Source organism: Trichosurus vulpecula, chromosome 1 (genome assembly GCF_011100635.1).
Source record: "Trichosurus vulpecula isolate mTriVul1 chromosome 1, mTriVul1.pri, whole genome shotgun sequence".
Classification (NCBI taxonomy): domain Eukaryota; kingdom Metazoa; phylum Chordata; class Mammalia; order Diprotodontia; family Phalangeridae; genus Trichosurus; species Trichosurus vulpecula.
Window position 1 is genome coordinate 76,399,810 of NC_050573.1, and position 14,367 is coordinate 76,414,176.

Genomic DNA, 14,367 nt, shown 5'->3' on the forward strand with positions numbered 1-14,367 from the left:
CTCCTCTGTATGCCCAATGGAAGGCTGATGAGAGGTGCCTGCTTCTAATTCAACTCATTTTAACAATCATTTTACTGAGTGCCTACTTTGTGCAGGGGACTGTGCTAGGTGGTGGGGATAGGGAGACAAAAACATCTCCTAAAACACTGTGTCTCCTCAAGGAGCTTCTAAACAAATAAATATAATCTCAGGAGGGAGAGTGCACTATGCAGACTTTCAAAGCTAAGATGTATTTTGTGGGGTGGGGTGGAAGAAAGGTCTTAGTTTTTTCCACCAGTGAAAATGTCAGTCCAGTCCAAGAGTGTGCTGGTAAATTTTTAACAACCAGCTTCCAGGGGAAAAAATGTACACGTAACACAGTTTACATTTAAACCAAATTATTAATATTTTCTCCATTGCTTTCTTAAGTCTAGATTGCCAACAAAACAATAAGCCAAGCCCTGATTTGGAGCATTTGCCAATTTCCAAGGTATAAATGCTCACACTGAGACTTTAATAATCAGCTCTTGCAAGTCAGGTCTTGCTGGTTCCGGCACACTCCTGGTCCAGCCTCCCATTTCACAGACATGACCTAGATGTGTCCTAGACCCATTAGGATAGCTGCCCTCTGCCTCTAGATTATAACAACAGGTGTCCCACTAGCTGTCCATACATCTCTCAAGATCTCCCTGCTGTAACCCAGCTGATCACCAAGACGATAGAAAAAACCCCCAAAAGATTTAAAGTCAAAGGACCTGAATTCAAATTCCAGTACTGCCATTTAATTACCTATGGGACCTTGGACAAGTCACTCAACCTCAACGGGCCTTAGATTTTTCACTTGTAAAATGAAAGGGTTGGATAAGGACCGTTCCAGCCCAAAATCTACCATCCATGGGGAAAAAAAATAAGGCTTTATGTGGAAGGTGTTGGAATCACGGCTTCCTGTTGGGAACACCCTGAGTTCCTCCTTGCAGGAAGAGTTGGCTTTCACTACCATCTCAACCTGAAACAGCATCCTGGCATCCTGTCCTCATTCCAAGTGGGGTGCAGGGAGGGGAAGAGGCCACTGCTTATTTATAAGCAGCAGCCCCGACCTCCTCACTACTCTTTCTAAGTCTGCCTAGGGGAATGGGCAGAGCCAAATGTCCTTCTGGAAAGGATCTCAGTTTGACTTTCTCAGGTCAGTTTTTGTTTGGGACAAACAAAGAAATGGGCAATGGCCCAAAGGTGAGAAATCTTCTAAAAGGTGGGAATTTTTGTATCGTTCATCCTTCATTTCAAACAGGACCAGTGACATCATGATGTCTTGAAGTGGATTAAAGCAAGGCAGAATTTGCACAAAGTTGACAGTCTCGCTTTCTCTTCCAGAGTTATCAGAAGTCCAGTGATAGGACAAAAGTCAGGACAAGTGGTGATGACCTAGGATTTGGGGGATGACCTTGGTATCTTTGATTTCTGACCAGGCTCTAAACACTCCACAACACCTGATTCAGCCACCTTCAAGGCTGTTGAACAGACTGTTCTCGCCCACCCATTTCTCAGCGTGGAGGGAAGCCTTCATGTGCTTGGGGTAGACATCTCCCTCACTCATCAAACGGGTTTGAGGCCTTCAAACAACCAATTAATGAGTCTGGGACTTCTTGGACATCTGCTATTGGCTTTATGGATGCTCCATTTTGGGGGATGGAGGTGTTACCTCCTGTTCCCAGCAGCCATTAAGGAGTGTGGTTAAAATTATCATGTAGCTTATCGGCTAAATTGTTGGGTTTTTTTAACCTGAGGTTCACAATCCCCTAAAGGGTCAGTGAACTTGGGTGGGAAAAAAAAATTACATCTTTGTTTTTCTGTTAATCTCTGACTGAAATTTAGTAATTATTTAATTTCAATATTTAAAAACATTATTCTGAGGAGGGGTTTATAAGCTTCATCAAATTGTGTAAGAGATCCAGTATCCACAAAAAGGTTAAGAATCCCAAGCTGAGTGGAATTGGCCTTGAGGCCTTTGTTTGATCTTCTGGTTCCCACCTGCAAGCCCCAGTGGCTAGAGACCAGCAGCTACATAATGGATGGACCTCTGGACCTGGAGTCAGGAAAACCTGGATTCAAATCCACTTTCAGATATTTACTAGCTGCATGATCCTGGACAAGTCACTTAACCTCTGTCTGCCTATTATTTCCTCATCTGTAAAATAGTGATAATAGTACCTATTTCCTGGAGTTTTAAAAGGATAAAAAGAGACAGTACGTGTAAAGTTCTTTGCAAACCATAAAGAGCTATATAAATTACTCCCTTCAAGTTACCTTGTATGTAGCTACATAGGTACATGTTGCCTTCTCAGGCTGGACAATAAGAGGACATGAGAGAAACTGGTTTTGTTTTTCCATTTTGCCTAAGCCTAGCCCGGTGCCTAGCACATTGCAGTTGTCGTTTGGTCATTTTTCAGCTGTGTCTGACTTTTCAAGTCCCCATTTGGGGTTTTCCTGGCAAAGACACTGGAGTGGTTTGCCATGTCCTCCTCCAGATCATTTACAGATGAGGAAACTGAGGCAAACAGTGTTAAGTGACTTACCCGGGGTCACCCAATGTCTGAGGCTAGATTTGAATCTAGGTCTTCCTGACTCTACTTACTGTGCCACCTAACTGCCCCTAGCACATAGTAGGTGTTTAATGAATACATAAGGATTGGTTGATGTGCTTGGCATGGGCCACATGTAAAGACAGCCTGTTGTAACCAGCAGGCAGAGCTGAAGCTGGTAGGTAATGAAATGCCAGAGTTTGCCTTCAATTTGATTTGATTCAGCAAACTTAAAATTAAGCGCCCACTGTGTTCAATGATCCTATGCTGGAAAGTGGCACTGTCCCTGCCCTCAAAGAGCTTCCAATTTCCTAGGGCAGTTATAGCGTGTTCACAAAAAATTATGCTACAAGGCAGGATGGGCCAGGACTGGGAATTGCTCCAGTACACTTTGAGGAGGGAGAGGGCACTTGTGCAGTGGGAAGGGGTGAGCAAACCCCTGAGCTGGCCTTTGAAAGCCAAGAAAGATTTCAATAGGCGATCTGAGTTGGGCGTGGGAGGTGCTGTTGTCCTCCAGACATAGGAGAGATGAGCCTGCTTGTAGGTGTTGGGGAGAGGAGAAGATCGGATCAGGGAATGGCTAGTCGTGTATTTTAGCCAGAATATGGAGGATGTTTAGGTGAGCACCATGAGATACGCCAGGAAAAGAGGAGAGGGTATCAGATCGTGCAGGGCTTTAAATATCAGTCTAAGCGAGGACTTTATATTTCATCCTAGAAGCAATAGACGTGATCTTTAGTCTTTGTGAGCCTCTGATTCCTGCAGTGAAGGTCAGGTCAGAGACAATGAAAATATTTTCTGGAATTATCAACAGCTTCCTCTTGGGCCTGTGGTGGGAACTATTCAACCAAGGAGGCCATTTTCCCTGTGGGAAGAATCCATTGCTGCTGAAGAGGAAAGGAGGCCGGAGCGGGCTGGGGAGCTAGGAGACAGAATCCGAGAAATGTTTACCCCAAGGGTCTTTGTGGCTTCCTTTATGTGGAAAAGCAGCCTTGTGAGGACAAGCCCTATTGCTTCAGCTCTGACTGCGGGGTTACAACAGGGTGTCTTTCACATGTCCTGTAGGGGTCTCTTCTGAACTGGCCTGACAATCACAACTGCCAAGGCTGTAAACTCTACCGAAACCTTTTTCATGCCCCTTCCCCCCTACCCTATCCAAAATTTTCTTTTTAAATTTGGGCAGGGAGGGGAAATTTGATGAAGACATCAAAAATATTTTCAGTATCTGATATAGAGAGTCTCAAATACATCAGACAGGAAGTGTCCTCATCAAGTTTACATTCAAAGAAATCCACAAGAGAAAATATCTGTTTCCCCACAATCTGAGGAAAGAGAAGCCTCTGAGTAGATCCTTTCCCTACTTATTCTGTTTGCTGATTGGTGTGTTTGCAAATTCCAATTGGGTGGATTGGGGTGGACAAGGATACTAGCATTGGAGTAAAGAAGATCTAAGTTCAAATTCTGTGTCATACGCATAGTAGCTGAGTGACTTCTGGGCAAACCTTCCTCTGTCAGCATTTCTTCATCTGTAAAATGAGAAATTTTGACTAGGGAGCATCTCTGAGATCCCTTCTACCGCAAAAGTCTATGAAATCTCCCAAAAAAAGGGCAACATAGGGATCACAGATTTAGAGCTAGGAGAGACCTTGGCAGTGTCTAGATAAGGCCAACCTCCTCATTTTACAGATAAGGAAGCTGGGGCCCAGGAATGTTAACTGGCTTGCTCAAAGTCACAGTGTAGTTATTGTCAGTCATATCCCACTCTTCATCACCCCATTTGGGGGTTTTCTTGGCAAAGATACTGGAGTGGTTTTGCCATTTCCTTCTCCAGCTCATTTTACAGATGAAGAAACTGAGGCAAACAAGGTTAAGTGACTTGGCCAGGGTCACACTGCTAGTAAGTGTCTGAAACCAGATTTGAACTCAGAAAGATGAGTCTTCCTGACTCTGGGCTGAACCCAACTGTCCACTGCATCCTCTAGCTGCCCCTCTAACTTCAATAGCATAAAAGGTAAGATTTGAACCCAGGTCTTCTACCTGCAGAACCAATGAATATTCTTTCTACTGTGCCATACTGCCTTAAAACAAGGCCAAAATGGCCTGTAGTGCCCATCTCACAGGGTTGTTGTGAAAGGTGAAAAGACAACCTATAGAAAACACTGCAAACTTTAAAATACTTAATAAATGTCGGTTATTATGGTTATCACTCCAGACTGTGAGCCTCAGCTCTCTTCTGGGCATTTAAGGCGATTTGAAGACTGTTTTATTTGTCCTGCTTTGAAAACCAACCCTGGTGTCATTCCCTTCTACACCAGGCCAGAGAAGATAGACTGAAGGTCACTAGTTGTGGTCACCAACGTGGGGGATATTGAAGTAGTCGCTATGTCAAAGCACAAGAAAAAAAGGACCACAAAGTATTAGAAAGTGATGTGACTGACCCATGCCATGAAGGTGGAACTCCTCACCAAACCCGAATCCAAAGTGGTTCAATTGGATACATCTCAGGGGTCCTTAGTGCTAAAGAACATTGATAAACTAAATGTAAGGACAGACCACCATTTCTCATTTCTCCTGAATCTAATGAGAGAGAGAGAGAGAGAGAGAGAGAGAGAGAGAGAGAGAGAGAGAGAGAGAGAGAGAGAGAGAGAGAGAGAGAGAGAAATTAAAGACTACATCAGAACAGGTTCCATTAACCTTAACAAACCTTCCAATCCCTCTTCCCGTGAGGCAGGTGTAATGCTCTGGCTAATCCTCTGGGTTGAAAAAATAGGCCACATGGTATAATGGACCCAAAAATGAGTAGCTGCCTAATTGTGAGCATAGAACAAACTCCTGGACTGGTCAAATCTCAGCAGGGCACAGGCAAGGAGTATGAGGGAGTTATTCCATTGTACAATGCCACCGAAGGTGAGATGTAGCTTTACAGAATACCAGAAACTTTAACAGGCACTCTCATTGCTGCTGTCAAGATGTAGCTCTGAATCTGAACTATTTATGAGAGTATGATGTTAGAATATGACACTGAAAAAATATTAGGTATCTTCTAGGTGAGCTGTGAGGCTGGAGCATACATTTAGATGCTGCATGTCTACGTCGATTTGTTAGTGGGAAGTGGAAGCCAGATTCAGAGTTCTGGCATATCCATTGTGGAGTCATGGGAAAGGAAGAGAGAAGGAGCAGGTGGTGAATATGTGTGATGTGTTAGACAATCAATGGCAACATGACAGTCACAAGGATGAGGGTTACCTACGTTGGGATATCTATTCTTTGGAGAAGACATACCACAAAGGGTTGGTCACGAAGGACAGTGCATTTAATACCACTTGCTATGAATAAAAGATCATGCTTCTTGGGGTTCTCTGGTATGAAGATGGCATTGAAGTCAATCAGGAGGTTGTAGTCATCTCTACCAATAGGGAATCCATTTGTTTGGCTATTGCCTTGATGATTACAGCAATAATTTCTATTTGCAACCATGTTATAGTGGCTAAGAATAAGTAATTATAGAGAGAGAGTCTCAAAAAATGGGGTCTGGGTCCAAAGGCATGTCAAAAGATCATGGTCAAACAAAGTCTTCTAGATTCACACAGTGACAAAACACTTATGACTTGGAAGGGTAACTATGCAGAAGCGCTCATCTGTAAAGGAGGAAGCAGAGGGATCCCCAGCTGAAGCAATGAATATGGCAAAGACACAAAAGTAGAAACAAGAAGGGGAGAGGAGTAAAGAGGAAGAAGAGAAATGATGCTGAATATAGTGATTATGTTGATTGTGGGGCTTATGGTGAAGGGAATGATGAAGAGCCATCATGGAGAACTCAAAAATGATGGGGGGGAACTAAACTATACATGTGGGCTGCATATTGACTTAGAAAACCACAAATTAACATTAACTATGCCCTGTTATATTTTTATTTGTTTTGTTAAATATTTCCAAATTACATTTTAATCTGGTTCGGGCGGCAGGAGTGGGCAGAGGCCACATATCCAAGGGCTGTAATTTTGACATGTCTGGTAAAGAGGATGATGATGAAAGCATGGGGAAGAAGAAGATTGAGAGGTAGTGAGGGTAGTGGAAGTGGTGGTGAAGTAGAGGAGGATGTAGATGGTGACAGAGAAGGGACTGAAGAAGAGGAAAGTAATGAAGAAGATGTAGTAGGTAATGATGATGAAAATGAAGAAAGGGAGAAGGGGGTTAGGTCTCTGCTGTTCTTCCCTATTGGAAGTTAGCAAAAAAAAAAGGGGGAAGGAGGAGGAGATGATGATGATGACAACGATGATGATGATGATGATGGAGGAGGAGGAAGGGGATGGGGGAGGAAAAAAAAACCAAAGTTACAGTAGTGCAGTAGGTGGTATGAACAAATGGATATGGGTACTGAGAGTACCAAAAAGAAGACAAAAAAGAAGAAAGCCAAATCAATGGCAGAGGATTCTGAGAGTGAGAGTCTGTATTGAGCAGATTGTCCAGCCGAAAGGAAACAATCAGAGTCCTGACCAACAGTGGATCTACCATCCACAGAAATCTGGCAAATGATAATACATCATAGGGAGTAAACTGACAGGAGGTGGGAGAGTGTTGATCCCTCTACTTAGAATCTAACTGTGGGTTTTTATCATGTAGTAACAGAGTAATCCCTTCTTATACTGTCTTAAAGATATTTTCAAGGGCACAGATGAGAAATGATATATGTTATATAATTAATATATCATACAATTATCTAATTAATATATTATAAAATTATACAATGAATTATATAATATGCTACATAATTAATTATATAATGTGCTATATAATTAATTACATATCTGTACTGTAGCTTACATTTAGAGTATTGCATGGGTGTGTCACCTCCCTAGACCTGATACCACACGGCAGCTTTCCGCAGTTGTTATTTCTAAGTTGCTGAGGTTTCTTTTCTTCTTCTTTTTTAAAATCAATTTCACATCATGAGAAAGGGATGTTTAAATGATCTTTTCCTTAGAGCACTAGACCTGGAGTCTGGAAGACCTGATTCAAATCCTGCCTCAGACACCCATTAGCTGTGTGATCCTGGACACATTGCTTAACCTCTGTTTGCCTCAGTTTCCCCATCTGCAAAATGGGAATAATAATATTGCCTACCTCCTAGGGTTGTTGTGAGGATCAAGTGAGATAATAATTTAATTATTATAATATAATATATATATTACATATATATAATATATATATTATAATATAATTATAATTTAAAATTATAAAGTGCAAGAGCCTACACTAAAAGCCTCCAAGAAAAACATGAACTGGTTTCAGGCCATGGAAGAGCTCAAAAAGGATTTGGAAAAGCAAGTTAGAGAAGTAGAGGAAAAATTGGGAAGAGAAATGAGGAGGATGCGAGAAAACTATGAAAAACAAGTCAATGACTTGCTAAAGGAGACTCCAAAAAATACTGAAGAAAAATAACACCTTGAATAATAGACTAACCCAAATGGCAAAAGAGCTCAAAAAAGCCAATGAGGAGAAGAATGCCTTAAAAGGCAGAATTAGCCAAATGGAAAAGGAGGTCCAAAAGACCACTAAAGAAAATACTACCTTAAAAAGTAGAATGGAGGAAGTGGAAGCTAGTGACTTTATGAGAAATCAAGAAATTATAAAACAGAACCAAAAGAATGAAAAAATGGAAGACAATGTGAAATATCTCATTGGAAAAGTTACTGACCTGGAGAATAGATCCAGGAGAGATAACTTAAAAATTATTGGACTACTTGAAAGCCATGATCAAAAAAAGACATCATCTTTCAAGAAATTATCAACGAGAACTGTCCTGATATTCTAGAACCAGAGGGTAAAATAGAAATTGAAAGAATCCACCGATTGCCTCTTGAAAAAGATCCCAAAAAGAAGACTCCTAGGAATATTATAGCCAAATTCCAGAGTTCCCAGGTCAAGGAGAAAATATTGCAACCAGCCAGAAAGAAACAATTTGAGTATTGTGGATCAGGATAACACAAGATTTAGCAGCTTCTATATTAAGGGATTGAAGGGCTTGGAATATGATATTCTGGAGGTCAAAGGAGATAGGATTAAAACCAAGAATCACCTACCCAGCAAAACTGAGTATAACACTCCAGGACAAAATACGGATTTTCAATAAAATAGAGGACTTCCAAGTATTCTTGAAAAAGAAAAGACCAGAGCTGAATAGAAAATTTGACTTTCAAATACAAGAATCAAGAGAAGCATAAAAAGGTAAACAGGAAAGAGAAATCATTAGGGACTTACTAAAGGTAAACTGTTTGGGTTGCATTCCTACATGGAAAGATGATATTTGTAACTCATGAAACCTTTCTAAGTACAAGGGTAGTTGAAGGGAATATACATACATACATACATACATACATAAATATGTGTATATATATATACATATATATATGTATAGACAAAAGGCACAGGGTGACTTGAATGTGAAGGGATGATATGTAAAAATAAATAAATACAATTAAGGGGTGAGAGAAAAATATATTAGGAGAAGGAGAAAGGGAGAAATAGAATGGGGTAAATTATCTCACATGAAAGTGGCAAGAAAAAGCAGTTCTATTAGAAGCAAGAGGGAGCAGGTGAAAGGGAATGAATGAATCTTGCTGTAATCAGACTTGACTTAAGGAGGGAATAATATACACACTCAACTGGGTATCTTACCCTACAGGAAAGTAGAGGGGAAGGGGACAAGAGAGAGGGAGTGATAGAAGGGAGGGCAGAGCAGGGAAGGAGATAATCAAGGGTCAAGGGGATAAAATTGAATAAAGGGGGACAGGATAGGATAGAGGGAAATATAGTAAGTCTTTCACAACATGACTATTATGGAAGTATTTTGCATAATGATACATCTGTGACCTATGTTGAATTGCTTGCCTTCTCAAGGAGGGTGGGTGGGGAGGGAAGAAGGGAGAAAATTTGGAACTCAAAGTTCTAAAAACAAATGCTCAAAAAAAGTTGTTTTTTTACATGCAACTGGGAAATAAGATATAGAGGCAATGGGGTATAGAAATCTATCTTGCCCTACAAGAAAGCAAGGGGAAAGGAGATGGGGGGGGAGTGGGTGACAGAAAGGAAGGAAGACTGGGGAAAAGGGCAATCAGAATATATGCCATCTTGGGGTGGGGGGAGGGCAGAAATGGGGAGAAAATTTGTAACTCAAAATCTTGTGGAAATCAATGTTGAAAACTAAAAAATATTAAATAAAGAAATAGAAAGAAAAAAAAAGTATTAGCAGAGAATTCTAGTTTATTAGAGCTAGGCCAGTTAAATACTTGAAGGACCAAGCTGCATCAAAGACGCAGTACATTTTTTTAATCCTTAAGGCAAAGAAAAACAGAGATAAGATAAAATTTTTATTTCTAAGTAAAAGTATAATTTTTTTTTGCATCAATTCATGTACTTGGTCTTCCTAGTGTTAAAACACCTGGAGGAAAAGGGGAGCCAGGCTGTCTCAGTAAGCACACTGTGACCTCTCTCTAACTACTGGACTAATTTAGAAACTGCTTTCTTCGAGCTCTCTGCTCGCCATAGCACAGAGAACTAGAAATCACACAGCAATACCAAGTTTGGCCTTTCATACCTGACAGTTCTGCTCTCCCCCGGGAACATGAAGAAAAGCTGGGTGGGGAAGAGTAGGGAGTGGGGAGGAAAGATTCATGACTACTGGGAAGGGTTTTTGGAATAGTTTTTATTACCCCTATCTGAAGAGTTCTCCTTTTAAAAATACACTTATTAGGGACCTTCTTGGTGTTTTCTTCCCTTTGACTGTGACAGAGAACCTGAAAAGCATGGCTATGGTGCCACTTAAGCTGATGGTGGCACCCGTTCAGTCCTTGGCATGGGGGAGTGGCCCTGGATGCCTTCATCACCCCAGTTTAGCATAGATCAGTAAGGGGGCACACCATACTGGCAGCTGCAATGAAGACAGGGTCATCTGTGTGTATATATCAAATTGCAGGAGCATTTCAACTGTATCCTGACACAAAATAACTCATGGGAAAAGGGCATGAGGGAAGAAGGTATTCCTCCTTCCTGTTGTTGTAGGGGCCTTGGCCTTTTTACAAAAGGCTATTTGATTACTCAGTTTCGATTACTCAGATCTATGCCATCATTCCTGAATTTGGCTATGACCTCCCTTATTTTTATGAACCTTTCTTTGTCATTTCTCTGCAGCTAGGGAGTTGCTTGGTTTTGTTTTTGCAAGGTTTTTTGTTTTGGGTGAGGGTTCTTTTTTGGGGGGGGACAAGTCGAGAATCCTCAGACCTTTAATCTGGAAGTCTCTCTGTCTCTGTCTGTCTCTGTCTTTCTCTGTCTCTCTCTATTTCTCTGTCTCTCTGTCTCTCTATCTCTCTCTCCCTCCCTCCCTCCCTTTCCCCATCACCACAGTACCACTAGCTCTTTTTAGAGCTGGGATAGGATCCTAGATTTAGGACTGGAGGAGACTTATTGTTCAGTTGTCTGACTCTTCATGACCCCATTTGGGGCTTTCTTAGCAAAGATACTGGAGTGGTTTGCCATTTCCTTCTCTACCTTATATTACAGAGGAGGAAACTAAGGCAACCCAGGGTCACACAGCTTACTAGCTGTGTCTGAGGCCAGATTTGAACTCAGGAAGATGAGTCTTCCTGATTCCAAGCGCAGTGCTCTATCCACTATGCCACCCAGTTTTGTTAGGGGTCTTCTAGTCCAGCTCTTCTTAAACCGTGGGTCTCAACTCTATATGGAGTGGCAAAAAAAAAAAAGGTTTCTGAAGAGCAATGACCAAAAATTAATTCAGAATCAAATGCCTAATGAATCCAAGGTGTTTCTGGCAGCAATGGCCCATGTCGCAGCAATTTCACTGCAGCCTTGGCTCTGAACACAAAGCATGCGCAGTTTGTACTGTTCATGCCTTCAGGCCATGCAATGTCCATGAATGCTGCTGAAACTCAAAAAAGGGGTCCAAGAGTGGAAAAAGGTTAAGATCTTTAAAGAGATCTAGTCTAATATCCTCACAAGGTCTGAAGAGGTTGGGACTTACATAAGGAGTAAGAGGAATGCAAACCCAGATCCAGCATTCTTCCTACCTCGCCAAAAGCACCAAACAAGACTACACAGACTGGAAGGAAAACCTACAGCTTTCTCAGGCATTCTATCATCGAGAGCAGAATCTGGCATACTTTGGATTGTGAGCTCCTTGAGGGCAGGGACTTTTTGTGAGGCTGATGGTGATAGAGAGATGGAGGGAATGGAGGGAGCAGGGTGGCGGAGGGGAGATTTCTTCTTTTTTTACCTATCCCTTGCACTTAGCACAGCACCTGGAACATTGTAGGTTCTTAATAAATGCTAGTGTGCAGACGTTAACTGAATTTCTACCATTTTCCTCCTCTCCTTTCCTTAAGTGACAGGAGCGACCATCATGAGGACCACACCACTGACTCACCGTATGAGCTCTGGGAAATGATGAAGTTTACCGTATTGATTTCTCATTTATCCAATACAGAGCTATGATCGGGAATTCTTGCACCAGGAGTGAGGACCATACACATGATGGGACGAGCAGCATGAAGCATGCCCTCCATTAGGGTATGGCTGGTGAGACACATCCTTTTGGGAAAAGAAAGAAGTATAACCCCTGCTGGAGAGGTGGCTAAATGCAAGATGGGGTTGAGAGGAAGGGAAGAGGTGTTCTCCCTTCCTCTTCAGTCAGGCAACTTCCTATTTTAGCTAATTGTTCTTGCTGGCTTGGTGCTGAGCTCAGCTGGTTTTATGTCACTGAAGGGCTTCAAGGCTAAATTTGGTGCCCGAGGCACTAGGGCATGCCCTGCTCTAGTTATGGCTCTGGTTAATTGGAGGAAAGAAGCTACCAATGATATTATGGCTCAGAGAAAAGGGCACTGGGCTGGGAGTTGTTGTTGTGTCGGGAACCTAGGTTCGAGCGACACCCTGGGTTTAAGTCACTTAATCTCTCTGAGCTTGGGTGAATCTGTAAAATGGGAACCTATAGTACTTAATCCAAAGGAGTGATGTGAGGCTTAAATGAGCTGACATCTGTAAAATACTAGATTAATATCACTGATTATCATTCCATGAACTGGCTTTTCAGTCTTCTGAAAAAAGCCTCCCTCTAAATGCCAGGGAGGCAGGGCCCCTCTGACGAGTTACTTGTAATGTAGTTGCTACAAGCCTTCTTGTTAGCAATAGCAACAGCCCTTAGCTTACTTAGGTTAAGAAGCTTGAAACAGCCCCAGAAATGAAAATGACAGATAGGCACTTAACAGATCCGCTTAAATATTATTAGGATCCTGCCTTCTTCCTAGAGACCAGCTGCAGGGCACAAATTATCTGGGTAATCGATCTTGAGCTTCCATCTCCTCAAAATGTCTGAGATGGACTGTGCAAAGTCACCAGCCTCACTTTCTCCTCCAGAGCCATCTGGGTCCGATGTCGAAATATAGATCAGGACGACTGGAGATGGCCCTGGATGCAGTGGGAGACCTTGGCCTTTTCAAGCTAAGGTCTTTAACAGGTCTCAATTTCACTGAGACAAACACTGGTGACTAAGGCTCAAGTAGGTGTTAATGGACCACCTAAACCTTCTACCATTTCGGTTAAGGTCTCAAACAAGGGCAGCTTATTTCTGGCCTCCCCTCTGGCTCTCATTGATTGGCCAACAATAGGTGCCAGACTGAGTCCTCCTTGGTCATTGTTTGGGCCCTGATTGCCTCAGAATGAATGTAAATAGCAATTGTTTCTGTTTTAGACAGAAACCTTGAAGGCCTTCCCCTCACAGATCTTCCCTGACAACCTGTAACAATGGAGGAACCCATTTCCTTCTGAGGCAGCCCCTTCTGCCTCTACTTAACTCTAATCTTTAGGAGGTGTTTACTTGTTGTTTTGTTGTATCCAACTCTCTGTGAATCCATTTGGGGTTTTCTTGGCAAAGACACAGGAGAGGTTTGCCATTTCCTCCTCTAGCTCACTTGACAGATGAGAAAACTGAGGCAAACAGGGTTAAGTGATTTGGCCAGGATCACACTGCTAGTAAGTGTCAGGGGCCAGATTTGAACTCAGAATGATGAGTCTTCCTGACTCTAGGCCCAGTGCTCTATACACTATGGTGCCACCTAGCTGCCATAAGTGTTTCCTTACATACAGCATACATCTGCCTCCACACCTTCCTCCCTTTGCTACTAGTTCTGCCTATGAGGGCAAAGAGAGCACATCTATTGTACCCTTGCTGTGATATCCCTTTAAATACCTGAAGATCTCCATCACACTCCTCTCCTAAGTCTTCTCTTTTTCAAGCTAAACACCACCACTTCTTACAATCTATCCTTATATGGCATAGTGTCCAGTCCTTTTATCATCCAGGCTGTTCTTCTCTGGTCATTCCAGCTTGTCCACATTCTTCCTAAAATATAGCACCTAGAATCCCAAAAGGATCTGGCAAGAGCAGAGAACAGTGGGACTGTCACATCCTTCATTCAGGTGCTCCTTTATTCATGTAGGGTAGTGTGATGCCAATCAGTGATTAAAGATCTTCCCCCCCCCCCCATTCAATAGGCCTCAGGTGGGGCTAGTTAAGGGAAGCTTGATTAGAGGTTTGTTTTCAGGCAGGCCTACACCCTTTACTTACTAAGTACTAAGCCCCAGGCCTACACCCTTTTGTTGATTAGATGTGAAGCCCTCAGACCCTAAAAAGAGTATATAAATATACCCAGAAGGTAGCCATTGTAAGGTCAGAATTCAGCCAAGGAGGAGAAGTAAGAACCCCAAGACAAGAAGACAGAGCTACAGAGAGAGTGCAGAG

At 42.3% G+C, this 14,367-nt stretch overlaps 1 pseudogene; it reads left to right on the forward strand.

Moving 5' to 3' along the window:
- The first annotated feature begins 1,198 nt into the window (after positions 1–1,198).
- LOC118833405 overlaps positions 1,199–14,367 on the forward strand; it is a 39,616-nt pseudogene continuing 26,447 nt past the window's right edge.